This window comes from Acromyrmex echinatior, chromosome 4 (genome assembly GCF_024713525.1).
Source record: "Acromyrmex echinatior isolate Ae372 chromosome 4, ASM2471352v2, whole genome shotgun sequence".
NCBI lineage: Eukaryota > Metazoa > Arthropoda > Insecta > Hymenoptera > Formicidae > Acromyrmex > Acromyrmex echinatior.
The window spans coordinates 15,628,244-15,641,515 of NC_141855.1; positions in this window are offsets into that span (position 1 = coordinate 15,628,244).

The window sequence follows — 13,272 nt, forward strand, 5'->3', positions numbered from 1 at the left end:
TTTTCTTATATATTTAATATATTTAAATTCCGTGCATCGCCCGTCACGTTCGATCACTCGATGGTGATGTGCGATACAATTATTTTTTGCGAATATAATTAAACACGGATAGAAAGAGCGAGAGAAGGAGAGAGGATATTGCGTTCTCCGTGTCTTTATTAATGTTAATGTTCTTATTAATAAAAATGATTTCTTAAAAATTTGTGATTGTAATAATCTCTCACTTCAAACGGTAAATACTTTTTATATATTCATGCAATTTCAGAACGATCTCCCAATGATTTGGAAAAAAGTCAGATGTCTCCCCACGAAACATTCGATCATATTAGCAGAGTTACGACCGGCGTCCAAGACGAGCTATATTTTTTCCTCGATTTCCTGCCGCTGATCTCGACGATTTCTCGCGTTGATTTCTTCTCCCGAATCACAAGTCTGCTCACCATGGCCACCTTGCCCTTTTCTCCTCCCCCCTCTCTCTCTCTCTCTCTCTTCTCTCTCCTTCCTTCTCTCTCTTCCTTTTCATCGTCTAATAGCAATAAACTGAGAAAGGCGAGAGCCGTTAAGCACGAAAATATACGAAGGGGGAGGCAGAATCCCGCCGCCACACACATGCTGCGTCGAGGCGTCCGTAACGTCTTTTAATCACGAAATGAGCCGGCTCTCTTCAAACGCCGAGGGGCCCACGGTCCTCTTTGGCCGAATTAAGTAAATCAATAAATAACGAGGATACCTCGGCAACACCTGCGCCGCTCTCCTCGCCTCGTCGGCACGATGTAACAGGATTTACGGCGCTCTGCGCAAGGCGCCGCTCCGCTCCATGCCGCGTCGCATCGCGGCTGATTCCTCCTTCGGGGTTCCTCTGCTTCCTTCTCCTTCTCCCTCTCTCTCTCTCTCTCTCTCTCTTTCTCTCTCTCATCCTGTCCTTTTATCTCTCCGTTGGGCTAAGCGCCAAAAAATTCGTCGAGACTTTCTCTGGACGGAAGACAGGAAACAGGTATCCACTCAGCGAGACGTTTTTGCACCACGAGCTATATAACCGCCATGTTGCTTACATCTTAAGGAAGATACTTTTGCAAATTCGATTTCGATTAAAAAAATTATCTTGTTATCATATAAAATATATATTGCATAGAAAACTGTCTTATTTTCGCGCGCTAATATTAATTATTTATTTAATAGATAATAAATTTATTATATACAACATGCACTTTTTTTTCCTTGGCACGTGCGAGTTCGTCTTGACGTCTTTGTATTTATAGTACATCTCAGATGTATGGGGAAAAAGTTGATTGTAATTCAATGTGGCGATTAAGTTTTATAGTTGATAGTACCTGCATGCATGTATACCATGGTATACATCACCATGTCATTCTATGCACGTGCGGGCTAATACGAATAATAAAATTCTCTGCTACACTGCGCCGATTGTCACACGCAATATATTTTTCGTTTAATTGTTCCGACATTTATTTTTTTACGGATCTATTATTCTTATTTCAAAAATGATATTGCGGGTAATTCGCATTCGATTCGCAAACGATAAAAATTAGAAGAGTTGCTCTCGAGTAATGAGCCTTTCAACGTAAGCTCTTAGTTACAATATACCTACGATAACTTACGTTAGCCCTTTCATTGGTCGAGATACTTTGCGGCATGCTTATGTTCTTATGCAGATTTGTGTGTGCGAAAGCCTTAACTCGCGGCAGCGGTGGTGCCAGCAACGGCGAACGCAGCACCATTTCGCAAATTGAAATGGTACCGGGTGCGTCTTTTTTTCGCAGCGTTTAACCGTAATACGCGGAGCGTTTATCCGCGTGTACGGAGCCCCCTCGACAAAAAGAGGAACTGGCGCGTACAAACGGCAAGGAAATATTGCTCGGTGTCGGCGCGCGAAAATTTATCGCTCTGCTCGGCGACGCGATGCGGTGAGAGCAAACTGGCGAAACAGAGAAAGCCGTGATGGAGGTAGAGGAAGAGGAAGAGAGAAAATAGAAGCGCGGAACGATGGAAAGTAAGAGAGAACTGTACGGCACTAGCTGGAATATAGAGACGCGTTAATAAGAGAGCGGACAGGGTGCGTCGCGTTTCGGCTAATCGAAAATGTAAAATGGGACGCGAATGTTCCGCGGCTCGAGCCGCGGACGAGAGAGCCGACGTTGCGTTAAATTATCGGGCAAATAGAAGGCGACGCCGGGAATGCTTTGCTCGCGTTAGCCGTTCAACCGGAGCTGGAGTAGAGAACGGTGTGTTTTAGTCAGCCACGCGAGATACCACATGGTCCCTCAACGCGATGATAGTTTGTTGCGAACAGAGACAGCACAAAGGTGTCCAGGAAACACACAGATCCCTCTACTTTATGATGACGTGTTATTTACGGCTTAATTCACGGAAATGCCTAAATTTTCATTTCCTAATAATCCAACAGCAGCCTCGATGATTTTAGTGTTGAACAAAAATTTATGATAGGTATTAGATGTATAAAATAACAATAATATCACCAGGATATTTTTACTGAAATCTTGTAAAAAGATTCTATGAGAATTTTCGGATTTTCCAGGTACATTTGTTCAAAATTTCGGATAAAATTAAAGCACTTTTTAATGCAACTTTGAAATAAACTGCAAATAACGCAAAAAAGGTATATATTGAAAATTAGTAAAAAAGAAATTCTAAAATGATTTTCTACAATTGGAACTCCGAAATCTATACATATAATACTGCACTTATATACAAGAAGCTTACTACAATATAATATCAGTGAGTTAACCTATTCTGCTAAGTAATTGTCTTCTATTATTACCATAAAAATTTCTGATTTTTAAAAGTAAAAAAGATATCTTCTGAAATCCTTAGAATTTTAAGTAATAAACACCCTGATCGCTGAAAAAATGTATATGTAATAAAAACTAATGAAAATTTTGATAATTCTCTCTTCTTCTTCCTGATAATTAAAATTGAAATAACGAGAGACATCTCAGGAACGAAGAAAATTCTGTTTAAAATTACACGCGACGTGAGTAGTTGCGTTGTTGAAATCGTGCGTGGGCCTAATGAGACCAGTCCGCTGTGAGCTGTCATCAGTGGGCCCACGCCGCGGCCCGATGCGATGAGAGGGCCCCGCGCATTGAACCCCACACGATGGCGTATTCCCGCAATAAATTCACTGTCGGAATTATTTTTGCCAAGTGCTGCGATCGGAACAACTTGTTTGCTGAATATGGCGGCATCGATTATCGACAGTACAGTGTTGTGTCTCCTCTCTCTCTCTCTCTCTGAAATCTCTCTGTCGTCTGAATAATGGATCCTTTGTGTGGTCGATTATTATTCCAGCGAGCACTTTATTATCGACGATGCGCGCGTGCGACTCATGGAAGCAACTGATCTTTAGAAGCGGAGCAATTAAGGAGTCGACTGAAAAAGGATACTAACCGCGTAAGGCGACGCTGGTTTTTCAGCGGATCGGCTATTGGCAGGCAGAGATGAGGTCATCTGCCGTCGTTAGAGAAATAGATCGTCAATTGACTCACAGCGCCGGACGATGTTTTCTCTCACGGCAAGTTTGTATTGTATAGCATAATCTGTGTACTGGAAATGAACGTCGAATTCACATCTGTATCCATCCCTCTATAAATATTTTTCTCGCTTTCCATCCTTTTACACAATTGCCAAAAAATCGCGCATTTTATTATACATTCTTGTGACTATGAGATTTCACGCTTTATCTAGAATATTACCTCGCGACTCGACGCGACCAAGCCTCGGTAGTTTCAACAAGAGATTTACAAGCTGGTTGTTTGGGGCTACGTGGAAACGATTTCGCATATACATACAAAACACCCACGTGCGTTTTCCTGCAGTAAGTCCTCGCCACGGTCGCGTCGCGCCGCGTCGCGCCGCGCCGTGCGAAAGATGTTATCGACCGTTGACGGGATGCATTACAAAATTATGCAAAGCACCGACATGCACGATTAATATCTTTAAGAGCTCCACGCTCGTGGTACGGGTACGTATTTATTCAGGTAGTACGCACGCGCGACATCGGTCTCGCGCGGCGTGCGAATGATTAGTTCTTATCCTTTATTTCTGCTGAAGGATATGCGGGTGCGAGGACCTTGAAAACGTGTGAATTCGTAATCGTCGTAGAGTTATCCGATGATCGCGCGATCATCTGCGTTATCGAACAGCAAACAGACATCTCGGTACTTACTCGACGATGATGGCGACGAATGAAGCCGCATGGCATACGTTCTCTCTTCTTTCCTTATCGTCAGCCGTGTAATCGCTCGTTAGCTTCGCCGCGAGAAAAAACGATAAGCGAGTGAGTTATGAACTGAACCGTTTAACTTGAGTTTCGTAATTATACACGTTGATGCGACTGCGTGATGGATTGAGAATAAATTGGACAAAAAGGTTGAACGATGGACACCTGAATATATTATTATCAATACGTTGTCATAATCTCTTATCGTAATTGTTTATATAATGTATTAATATAATGTATATATCAACGATATATGTACGCAAGAAAGAAAAGTCGTTATTATTCGTATTATCGGCGTTTATAATTTAATTGAAGAACACAACAATGTAGAAATAAGATCAAAAGATGAGGAAGATTGAGAGTAAATGTGTAATTTCTTTAATAAATATAAATAACATTATTGTGTTTTGCTTTACAAATATGTAGACGGTTTTTCTTCCTCTTTTAATGATTTAATTGAAAAAACTTAAACTAGGATTTCATCTTAAACTTAAAATATCTTTATATTCTTAAGAGAACATTTTTTTTTTTTTCGCCAATGCCAGAAAAGTTTTCTGCTGTGTGCTTTTATATAATTGATACGCGTAAGAAACGCGAGATCTGAGCTATAACAACGAATCGATGCTCGAATACATTATCTGTAAGCAGTCGCATTTATTAGCGCACGTGTTGCAAAGTGTGTCATTACCAATGCGTCAGCAGATAATAGAAACGGAGATAAAGAGTTTTAGGAATATAATTAGAATCGCTGCACTTTGATGATACGTAGTTATCCGCTAAGCGCTGTGTGTAAAGATCGGCTACGGATAAAATGCCTACCGCATCGTTTTCTCGGTACGAAAGTGAGATACTAATCGATGGATGATCTACAATGTTGCTCGCTAACACGAGACTCTACATCACACTTGGACTCGATGGACATTTTATTCTCTCCTTGTTTTTGTCGATCGCGTATACATAATAAAGCGCTACCTTTAACGTTACACATGGAAAAGAAAGACGATAAGCAATGAATTATCCACCGTCACTACTGCATTTTAATGCACAGATAATCACGTATATCCGTCTTAAGACATTCGTTAATGACACATTGCACCTTGCAAAACTCTTGAGCCTCTAATTGGAACTGGAAATATAAGAAATATATTACGATTCGAAGAGCACATATTAATCGTAAATGGGCAAAATAAATGCCAAAGCGGTAACTGATCATAAGGTATTTTACAGAGATGATATACAGAAAATAGGGTTAATGAGAGTACTCAGATACTCAATGTGCGCAATATCATTAATAACCAGCGTTTATTTAAAATTCAATGAAATGAATGTTGTGGCTTGATTTTGAGTTATCTTCAACAAACAGCAAAACATATAAAAATATTTTTACACTCTCAACAGTACACAACTCGTGATAAATCCTCATTTTCAATACGTCGATTACAAACGGTTGATAAGTTAATTGATATGAGGAATAAAATAAAAGAACATTTATAAAGATATAAAGTTGTTAAATGCAAATTAGTCTAATCGTGTTGATTGCACGAAGGCACAGTAGGTATGTATAACGAACTAAGAACTGCACTTAATTTCAAGAAATTTCTTAGAATGTTAAGAAAAAAAGATTCATTAAAATTCATAGAAAACAGTAATGGCGATGAAAGAACGAAAGGTGTGAACAATGTTAAGGAAGTGTTTCTTTAATCCCATAGTTAATTTCTTGTGTGGCCCCGCGAAAAGAGCTAAACGAATCGATAAATCTTGTCCATCAACAGTACGTGCACATTTTACTACGAATTTACGAGTATACGTGTATCTATACATATATCGTCACTTTATAGCCAGGTATCAGGCCATAATTAGGCTGAGAAACAACAGGTGAGACTGATACAGCTGCTCCGCGCCTTCTCTTCTACCCTAACGTTCTGGCATCGACACTTTAGATTGATCGTATCTCTTAACAGGATCGTCCCAAGTCGAATGTCAAGGAAAATTTCTGCTCGCGAGTTATAAAACGCTCGAGCTCGCATCGCGTCACCGCTACAAAAAGGTTTTTTTAATCTGATAAGTCAGCTAATGAGATTTTTATCTACTTAAACCAACGATTATATAATTAAACTCTGAATACTGTAATTATACATCTGTGTTATGATAAAATCTAGATTAGATCGTCTAATGAACTAATAGGATAATATGAGAATAATGTATGATAGGATAATACTTTTAAATAAAAAAATAGAATTTATTGATATAAATAAAGACTTTTAATACTGGCCAATTTAATATTGAAAAATAATAATTAATTATCGATTTTAAATATCAAAAGTACTGTTGTTCAATATTTTTCACACTCCAAATAAATAATTAGTTATCTGTCTTTCATACAGTATTAAATTGGCTAGTATTAAATTAATATTTTTTTCTTTATTCTATTTCTGTAAGAGGAATGATTTTAACAGATTTTAGGTTGATTTTATTAGTTGGATTTGCTCGGCACAAATTTCCTTCGTTGCAACTTCTCCCTAGAACTCTTCTCAAGAGTAAGAAATTTTCAAATTTCCGCGTAAATTGATTTATATTTGGCTTTTACATGAGTCAATAATTTTGTTATATTTTGCGCCAATCGTAGTTTTGTTCGTTATGCGATTGCGCACTTATTTAATACCATGTAGCCGGAAAAAGAGTACGCTGTCGAAATGTCTAATGCGAATAGTTAAGAAACGATGTTTACAACGTCGATGTTTCCCGATGATGAGCTGAGATAGCAGAGGATAATGAATTTCGTCGTTGGTGATCACAACCTGCGAAATCGATCCGCAATTAAAACGAATCGCGGTGGCTCGAATCTCGTCTTGCGACTATCAACGATGTCTTCAGGCAAAAATGGCATCTTTTCAAACTTGCTTTACGTTATCTGTGATGCTGAACATTTTCCGTATAATATAATTCCAAAAAAAATCAAATAATATCTAAATGTCGTAATACGTAATTGCAAATAATAGAATATCGAGAGAGAGAGAGAGAAAAGAGTCGTATTATTTTTTATATAGCTACAAGTTAAATAATAATTGAAAGAAATTATAGATAAAATTAAATAATTGTTACAAGTTTCGATTAATGACAGAAAAATAAGCAGCAGTATTTACAATCCATGTGAATGGATATACGTGCTCGGTGTTTTCTGAAAAGGAAGATAACGCACAGTCGAGTGAAACATCCTATGAGTAGTTGCCTGACCGGAAGCAAAAACGCGTGTAATCGTTAGCTCCTGTATAGTCTGGCCTGGCTGGTTCTGCTCGATCCGAGAATGTGAGGAAATGTGTGCAGAGTAAAAACGTCGTGCGGTTTCGGATGTTCGACTGAAAATTCTATGGTCTAAATGAAAATTTGTTTGCACAGAATTAAAAGATTCCATAAACGCTAATGCCATTGTTAATACGGCATTTTGGCAATCAATGTGATAGTAATCGAAGTGATAAGTTCTAAGTTAATGTGACATGACATACTATTCTCTAGATTTTGTGTATTTTCCTATTGTTAGAATTATGTAAAGTAAAATAATTAATAAAATATGAGAAAAGATAAATAAGAACTAATATTTATTGCTTTATCGCTAACTTAATTTTGACAGCTTATATAAGAGCAATATAAAATCAAAATCTTATTATAATTACAAGAGACCATTTAATTTTTGTAATAAACTTTTAAACGGATAATTTCTGGACATGACATAAGAGTCCTTTTGAGACAGAGACTAAGCCAATCTCTTTCTTACATGTAAAGTTATCTACAGTTGTTCTCTATGTAATTCAGAAGCTGGAAAGCACGTTACGACTGACTGAGAGACATTTGATCAGCGTTGGTTACATTGGGCCGCGCCCTGCATGGTCGATTCGACGATCTAAACTGCGGGGATCATCTGATTGTGAGCACTCAAGTGAAAGATCCAATTCTACCAATTAAGCTTTCGCACTTTTTGACGGCACGCTCGACGGCGTCCAAGAGTAAGAGCAAGAACGAGGAGAACGTTGAAGAGAAAGAGAGACTAGCCCGACAAAATCCAGCATTAAGGGCGTCGCCGGTCGATTGGATTAAGCCACGGCTCGCGTGACAATTGATTCACGTCATCAGCACGATCGCCGATCTCAACGGAGACGACATCGGTCCGTGAAATTTGCGAAGACCTCCGCATACGAAAAAAAAAAAAAGATTCTCCAAACATCCTTTTTATCGGAAGCACGATGCTGATATATGCAATTTTAACTTTATTGAATTTATTGAAATCATGATTTCTCAATAATTAAAAAAGAGTAAACAAAACCAAATTAAATTTACAAATATAAATAAAATTTCTTATTGAAATTTATTATTATATTAATTTTTTGACATAGGTTAACAAAACGTTTTTAACACGAGACAATTCTTCAGGAGTGATTTTCTACATAAAGATCAATTACGGTAAAGTGATCAACTTTTTAAGAAGGCAAAGAGGGACATTAAAAAAAATTCAATATTAATTGACGAAATTAAATTTTAATAGATAAACATTTTGTAATAATTGTTAACAAAACACACAAACAATACTATTTTATTATATTTGTGAATAACTAATAATACTTAATGTATAACATGAGAATATGAGATCACAAAATTACGAGTCAAGTTACGAGATATTTTTTTATTTTTTTAAATTGTACTTTTCTCTCTACTGAATATATTTTATGAAAAAAATATCTGAGTTCTTAAATTAAAAAATCATGAAATTCTTCATATATTAGTTAAAAATTATATGGTATTTCACACTTATTACTTTCATTTATTATTTTTACTTATTATTTCACATTTATTATTTTACATGTATTATTATATTTTTACATTTAAAAGAGAAACAATTTATAATCAGGCCCTTAATTTGAGACAAATTTGGGACGCGTTATAAAGTGGGATGAAGAATTAAAATTTGGAACTGTTCTTCCTAATTTGAGACGGTTGGTCATATTAAGAATTACGATCATTGATCATATGAGACGATTGTCTCTTGTAGATTGTCCAAGAAGCGGAAGGAACCCTATTCGCTGGCGGTCAGTTAAACATGACAAAACCAGCACTAATTTCACAAACGAATAAACGTGGCATGGTCACCCCACTAAATCGTGGGGTGGGCAAAATACGCATTATTCGCCCTCGACAAGTTCAACGGAAAGACGGGGGAAGGAGGATGCACGAAGTTTTGCGTGCTTCTGCTGAATGCTTTAGACATACGGTAGGGTCGTTGCAGAAGGAGAGAGTGACTGTGGGGTAGTTGAGACGCGATAACGCATGGGGTGATACCGATACAGCTCCGAGTATACGAGACGGAGATGAGTCAGCTGTGCTACCAGTGCACTGAGAAGAGCCACCCTCGAACAATTCACCCCTAAAAGCGGCTGGAGACGACCTATCGAGCGATTCCGTTAGTCGGTTCGATCAGAACGCGATCCTCGTGACGAATGCGACGATGCCGACGTCGTGAAGTCATTGGAAAGATCCTTCAAATCTGATTAGCAATGAAATCTCTCTCTTTTTCTCTCTTTCTCTCTCTCTCTCTCTCTCTTCTCTTTTAATTTATTGATATTATCAATTTTTCTACATTATTAATTCCTTTTCTTTGGTAAATAACGATAAAAGATAAATAATATATTATATTTATATATATATATAGGATATATTGTTGTTTCCATATAAAACATAGATAAATCTAGCCAAGGGAAATTGACTTTGGTCTTATTTATCCTACGTCCGCTGAATCTCTTTCTCGATAAAGCTGACGATTCGGATGAATTGCATCTCCGCGACAGCGTTAGAACCCAAATTAATTGTGTCACTCTTTTGAACAAGCTGGCGCTACAACGATCGTAGGTAGGCGTCATTCCGAGTGTTGTCCACTCTGGTATCACGAGCACATCTGCTCCCGGCCATTTGCCCTTGCCCTCGAGACCCTACTGTAAGTAGACGGAGAAGTCCATAAGAGAAGCTCACGCGCGATTCGATTTATTCCTCATACTCGTGGCCTGATGTGGTTGGGTGTCGAAACAGCTCGACCAATTATCGAGAAACTGGAATCTCTGACCACCCAGGGGCCACCCAGAACCCGCTCCCCCCGAAGTCGTCTTCTTCTCGTCTCCGTCTTCGTACTCGTCCTCGTCATCGACCAAGTCCTCGTCGTCGTCTTCGTGGATCGCCGGCAATCGGCGCTCGCAAACGAGCTCTCTTCCTCGTCGACTTGGAGTTAATTAAGGTCGATCTCCGTACCGGCTAAGGACCTTCTGGCTTACGCCTTTTCCTCACGTTTTGTCTCTCTCTCTCTCTCTCTCTCTCTTTCTCTCTCCCCCTCTGTCTCTCTCTCTCTCTCGTCTTACTTTCTCCTTTTTTCTTTTATTCTTCTTCTTCTTCTTCTTCTTCTTGCTCATCCTCCATTCTCGACGATCTCGTCTCGCTCGCGAATGTCCGCTCCTTTGAACGTCGCCGCCCTGCTGCATGTCCGTGCGTCGATCTCTGCTATTAAACGCGCGCAAGAGGATCAACTTGGTGGTATTTTACGCGCCGCATTTCCTGTTTCTGAGCGCGAAACCGGGCGCCGACTTAATAGGAGCGGTTTTGTTCACGTGAATACATGTACGTGACGCGGCTTCTCTGTATTATTTACAAACAATAAATGATCGACACGTCGTTATAATCGTATAAGCGGAGAACAGAATTCTTTATTTTTACGATACTCTTTTATGATTCTTCGGAATGCAACTATTCCTATTTTCGTTAGATTTCTATTATAAATATGTATATTATAAGTATATCGAACTGTTGACGATAGATTTACACGTGCTAAGATCAGTTTGTCGTGTAAGATCAGCCTTTCGAAATTGTCCCTTTCTTCGTACAGTTTGACCCAAATCGTTCTTTTGTTCGTGCCGACTGTCGACGAATCTAATTGCGTTCTACACAAAACGATACCGGAGGGACAGCGCAAAAGGTATCCGCAACAATCTTCGATCAACTGTAAATGATCTGTATTGCCGAAGCTGGTAAGATCTTATCTCAATGGCAGTGATCTCGCTTTGGTTACCATATTCTCTAACGATGTCTATCTTTTCGACACCCTCTTGCTGATAAAACCGACGTTCACCGCTGACCATCATAGTAAACCGATCTCTTTATTCTTCTACATCCCGTAGAGAATTAACGTTTGTGAATGTTTCTTATTTGTGAACTACAGTGTAATTTTTCTCTCGAAGGCAATGTAATGTACGCACATTAAAGAGCATATTGGATGAATACTATCAAGTTATAAATATTATAAATTATAAATTGTATATATAATTGCATCTACGTTTCTATTTCCTAGAATACGCGTTTCCTAGAATTCCCTATGAATACGCGAGTAATTTTAAAGTTAGTATAAAATTGTGGAGGTGAACTTCAATTTTCGGTAAAGCTAGTCACACCTTTGTCTTTCAGAAAACCGGCCAGAGCAAGTCGTCGTGACCCCGACCTGTCCGCCATGAAGAGAGAAGATGAGAGACGTACGCGTGTACGTGCAAGATGCGCGCACATTTTGGTGGATACGCCTCGTGCAAGTGGAGAACAAGGCGCGGGTGTTAGATGCATTTGAGATAAAACTCCGTGGCCCGTGCAGGGTTTCCGGTGCACGTCCCGACGACAGTCCCCGAGAAAGAAGGAGACAAATAGAAGACCAGCCACATAAGGATCCCCTTTCCTTTTGCTTTCAACCGCATGAAAACCGAAAACGTGGTGAAACTACGAAATCTCTCTTTCTCCCTCAACTCCTTCGCCGATAACATCGCTGTGCCGTCTCGGCTCCTTTCGGGAACAGATGCGTTGATGGAATCGAGCGTTGTCCCTTTAGAAGAAACTTGAAAGATCCTCTGTGGTAGCAGCTAAGATTTTCACACCGTTACAAGCAGAAATTCATAGCTGTAGACAGAATGATGGTGTGCGAAATTCGATACAAATACAGACTGGATACAAAGGAGCGACAAAAATAAATAATTTGAATAACTATACATAGATCAGAAGGATCATGGATTGAAGAGAGAAAGAAGCGTGAGGTGAAATAAAATAAAAAAGGAGGTGCAAAGGAGGGAAGGTAAAATTTGTAGCGAGAAAGGATCGAGAAAGAAGTTAATGGTGATAAAAGGATGGAGAAGGGGGTGCGAAGGGAAGGAAATTTGTGAGGCTTTTTCGTTAGATTCGTTAGAAACGTACGATTAGTCTGTATACACGGTCAGGGCAGTCGCCTCGTAAAAGTAATCTATAATTGGGTCGTAAAACAATAAACTCTATTAAGCTTTGACGAAGGCGCAAAAGGCGGCCTGATTGGATTGTAGCGAGACTTTCGGTACACAGAGGCTTCCTGGAAGCCGCCGGCTATAACACTCGTCGCACATAACTAATAACCGACAATCGTAACGTAATCATAATCTGAAGCCTTACCATCTTAATGCTCGCCGGCGCTGATGAGACCCCATCTCAGACCGCCGTTCGTTGGGACGGGGTATTTCATGATTTCAAATTAATGCCTGTGTTCTCGTGGCCGTAAGGTTAGACTAGTACGCTCGACTCGGTATCGTCGGAGATCCCGTGAGCTAGAACTGTGAGATGCACGTATCACCGAAAGTCATCCTCGTTCAGCTTGGAAGCATGTCAGCAGTCAGAAGATCTCTTTGGCGCAGGTAGCACTTGTGAATGTGGTTTTCGCGAGAGGGCAATGGTGTCAGGCGACACTTGTCTCATCGTGAAAAACTGGACGTTCTTACCCGCGCGTGTCATTGGCGGCGACAACGATGATTCTATCCATCGTTCTGCAAACAGCTCGCGACGCAGGACAACGTTGTAACGAAGACAAAGCGCATCGACGAGTATCGACGCCATTGGGGATACTTGATTCCATCCATCAGTGGAGAACGATCGTCTCGTCTTCTGGCATTCTCTATCGGTGCCCCTCTTACCTCTCGTCC